Source organism: Panthera uncia, assembly GCF_023721935.1.
Source record: "Panthera uncia isolate 11264 chromosome A1 unlocalized genomic scaffold, Puncia_PCG_1.0 HiC_scaffold_17, whole genome shotgun sequence".
NCBI lineage: Eukaryota > Metazoa > Chordata > Mammalia > Carnivora > Felidae > Panthera > Panthera uncia.
In genome coordinates, this window is record NW_026057577.1 from 106,663,426 (window position 1) to 106,667,875 (window position 4,450).

The window sequence follows — 4,450 nt, forward strand, 5'->3', positions numbered from 1 at the left end:
AGAAGAAGAAGAAGAAGAAGAAGAAGAAGAAGAAGAAGAAGAAGGAAGAGGAAGAAGAACAAGAAGAGGAGGAGGAGGAGGAAGAAAAGGAAGAAGAAGAAGAAGAACAAGGAGAAGAAGAAGAAGGAGAGGGAGGGGGAGGAGGAGGGGGAGAGAAGAAGAAGAAGAAGAAGAAGAAGAAGAAGAAGAAGGAGGAGGAGGAAGAGGAGGAGGAGAAGGGGAGGAAGAAGAAAGGGAGGAAGACGAAGAAGGAGAACAAAAAGAACAAGAACAAGAACAGGAGGGAGGAGAAGCAGGAGAAAGAGGAGGAGGAGGAGGAGGAGAAGGAGGAGGGGGAGGAGGAGAAGAAGAAAAAGAAGGTGGGGGAGGAGGAGAAAGAGGAGGAGGAGGAGAAGGCAGTGATGATGATGTTGAACCTATTGCTCAATTTAGGTCTGTGCTTAGTGATAAACCTACATCGGAGGCAATATTCGCTGCAATGTGTGAATGCCAGGTTTTGCATCCAGATCCCGAGGGTGAAGATTCAGACGACTACCATGGAGAAGAATATGATGTGGAAGCCCGTGAACAAGGGCGGGGAGACATCCCTACACTTCACACCTGTGAAGCAGGACTACCCCATCGAACAGGGTAAGGCCAAGTCACACTGGAGAGATAAGAAGGTATGTTTTTTCTCAGTCTGTGAGCAGCCAGTATAACACGGCTGGAGAGCAGACAGAAGATTCAGTGAGATTGTGAAGAGGGGATAGAGAGAGGTACTACCCCAACCGCTGGTGCTCAGTTTGAGTATGCAGATGTTGACCACTGAGGATGATTTACTCTGCTGTGGGATTCTGCTTATAACTGTAGGAAAGGACTTGGTGCCTCTTCTACTATGGAGTGGGTGTTGATGAGAGTCTTTGTCTTTCCCCAACCAGCTCTTTTTAGAGACAAAGTATACTGAGACAAAAAGTTCTCATGAGCATTGGATACTATGGCCTTTATTAACAAAGGCGAATTAACTTGACCAAGAGGGTATTTGTAGTTTATCATCTACCCCCAAACTTTCTGTGCATAGGTACCCTCTGAGTAAGCCTACAATTCCTGCCTCCACTCTATGCATCGCCTGTCACCCAGCAGGCCTACGTGATGGGAATGTGCAGGCCCTTGAAGGTGAAGGTACACTGGATGGGAAGGAGGGAAGCTGAGTCTAAGATACACCCCTTTAGAAACTAAGGATCCCCATACCCCTTAAAAAGACAGAGATCTGAGAAATCCTGGCCTCTGCTCGTTCTCCACAGGGTTGTGGGTCTTTTTACTAATTTGGGACCCAGATAAATTCATTCAGGCATCTTCATGGAGCCCTTTGGGAAACATCCCAGCCTCGTTTACTACCACTAACAAGTGCCTCTGACCATATCTCTCACCAGTTTGTTTTGTTATAACCTCTAGGTCCATCTCCATAACAACAAGTGAAATTGGGATGAAGTCCTCAAAGTACTTCAGATGATAATTATTTTGTCTTTGTAAGAGTTTAACAAGTAAATCTAGATTTTCTATAAAAATACATACATACGTAAATACATAAATAAATAAAAGAATGGCTTTTGTTACGTTCCAGAAACTACTCTTGGGGCTTCATATGTTTTATGTGACTAATAGTGTATTGTGAACATATCCTTATGTCATTCAAAATTATTCAAACATGTGCTTTAATGGCTACATACTATAGCACCACACTGTGCATTATCAGAGCCTTGGTGTCCAATGTACAAGCCACTGCCTGCATAAGCTGTGGGACTAGCATGTGGTGAGGTCTCCCTCGAGCAAGAGGAGCCTTTTCTCCTAGGTCATACAAAGGTGCCAATTGGGCTAGAAAATGCCCAGGTGCACAAAAATAGCATAACCTAGCCAGCTCCCCATCACTGGGATGTCTCAGGTCATTTCCATGTATCACTATTATAAATATCTTTGGGGTTTTTTTTAATAAATAAATTTGTTTTTTTTTTATTTTTTTATGTTTGCTTATTTTTGAGAGAAAGAGAGAGGGAGAGAGAGAGAGCAGGGGAGGGGCAGAGAGAGAGGGAGACACAGTATCCAAAGCAGGCTCCAGGCTCCGAGCTGTCAGCACAGAGCCCAATGTGGGGCTCAACCTCGCAAACCACAAGATCATAACCTAAGCTGAAGTCAGACGCTTACTCGACTGAGCCACCCAGGCACTCCTGTGCATAATTTGTTAAATCAAAGAATACATAATTTTTGAGGCTCTTGTTAATGTTGCTGAACTGCTCTCCTACCACATACTTCAGAGTGCCCTTTTCTCTACAGCTTCTCCATACTAGATGTTTCCATCTTCTCTAATCCTGGACAATTGAATGTATGACAAGTGCACATTTTTAATGTCCAATGATTTGATTACTAGAGAGAATGAATATTTTTATTTTTAGGTTTTTTTTAGTTTTTATTTTTTATTTGAGAGAGAGAGAGAGCATGAGCAGGGGAGAGGCAGAGAAAGAGGGATGAGAAACTCATCTTCATCGTAGACCCCAATGTGGGACTTGATCCCACAACTCTGGGATCATGACCTGAGCCAAAATCAAGAGTCAGATGCTCAACCAACTGAGCCACCCAGGCACTCCAGAATGAATATTTTTAGATGCTTGTTAAAAATATGTATTTCTTCCCTTAAAAATGGCCAACCATATTCCTTGCCATTTTTCTATTGGGATATTAGTCTTATTGATTTAAGGGTTCTTTGTAGGTCAAGAATGTTAACCTGTTACCTGCCATGTGTTTTTTTATGTATTTATTTTTTCCATGTATTTTAAAAATACTTTCCCCAATTGTATATTGTCTTTTGATTTTGCTTTGATACTTTAAAATTTGTATGTCATTTTTAACATGAGAGTAGTCAAATCTATTGATCTTTTCCTTTATGGCTTCTGCCTTTACTTTGATGTTTAAAAGGCTTTTTCCATTCCAACTCAGAATTTACCATTTGTTCATTTTAATTAAACATCACATATCTGTAACCTAGGTCCTTTCAAACTGGCCTTGGTTTATAAGGTTCAGAGTCTGCTAACTTGTTCCAAAAAAATGTGGCTGCTTTGGCTAGCAGAGCATTGGACTGGGAGTGGGGAATTGGGAGAGGAAATGGGAGAAATTAATCTTCAATAGATTCTGCTTCTCTGTGCCTAAATCCTCTGTGTTGTAAAATGTAGAAAATTACATTTGGACCTCAATTTTACCCTTTTTTCCTATTACAAAATATGGCACATAAACAGAAGGCTGCACAGTGATAAATAATCATGACAACTGTCCATATAACTGTCATCTGTGTTATTGAGATGGAGATAGAGAGATGGGGGAGGGGACGGAGGGGAAGGGGGAAGAGGACAGGGTTGGGGGAGGGAGAGAGAAGAGAGATTCCTGCTGAAGGTCCTTTCTCAAGGACACACTCCTCTTACCTCTTGGTAATCACTATCCTGACTGTTAAGGTCTTCACCTCCTTGTTGTGCTTTAGGCTTTGATCCCCTATGTATTCGTCACCTAAATTTCCTGCATGTTTCTAAGTTTTTAATAGTTTGATTTTTTTCATTCATATCTCTAATGCATTAAAATTTATCTTATTTTACGATGTGAGAAATTAAAAGTTATTTTTTCCTCAGATGGTTTAGCAATTATTTTGGCACTGCTTACAGCACAATACTTTCTTCCTGAACCATGCTTTTAAAAGTCAGGTTTTGGGCACCTGGGTGGCTCAGTCGGTTAAGCATCCGACTTCGGCTCAGGTCACGATCTCACGGTTCGTGGGTTCGAGCCCCGCATCAGGCTCTGTGCTGACAGCTCAGAGCCTGGATCCTGTTTCAGATTCTGTGTCTCCGTCGCTCTGACCCTCCCCTGTTCATGCTCTGTCTCTCTGTCTCAAAAATAAATAAAACGTTAAAAAAATTTTTTAAAAAGACTTGAGCTGAAATCAGAGATGGACACTTATCAACTGAACCATCCAGGCACCCCCAAACAATAAATACTGAAGGTTTAGTGGGCCACTTATGATTTTTGTTGCGTACTTTCTGACCCCTGGGTCATAGTTTGTGCTCTGCCCTGCCTGCAGCCCATTTAAAGCACTGTCCCTTTTTGCCTCAGGCTATAATTCTTTTTTGGTGATCTGTTCATTTCCAACTGCTCCACCCGCACCAAACCAAGACCCTAACATCCCTTCAGTGGACCACTTCATCTGGTCTGCTGTCCACACAGCAGCCATTGTTTTTGTTTTGTTTTGACACAAGCACTATGCCCAATGTGGGGCTTGAACTCATGACCCTGAGATTAAGAGTTATGCTCTACTGATGGAGCCAGTCAGATGTGCCAACACAGCAGTCATCTTTAAAAATGTCCAATCTTGGGGCGCCTGGGTGGCTCACTCGGTTAAGCATCCGACTTCGGCTCAGGTCACGATCTCACGGTTCGT

The 4,450-nt window shown here is 42.4% G+C and overlaps 1 pseudogene; it reads left to right on the top strand.

The window, feature by feature from the left end:
- Positions 1-808, top strand: part of LOC125935162 (methylosome subunit pICln-like) — a 1,506-nt pseudogene extending 698 nt beyond the window's left edge.
- Positions 809-4,450: the final 3,642 nt, after the last annotated feature.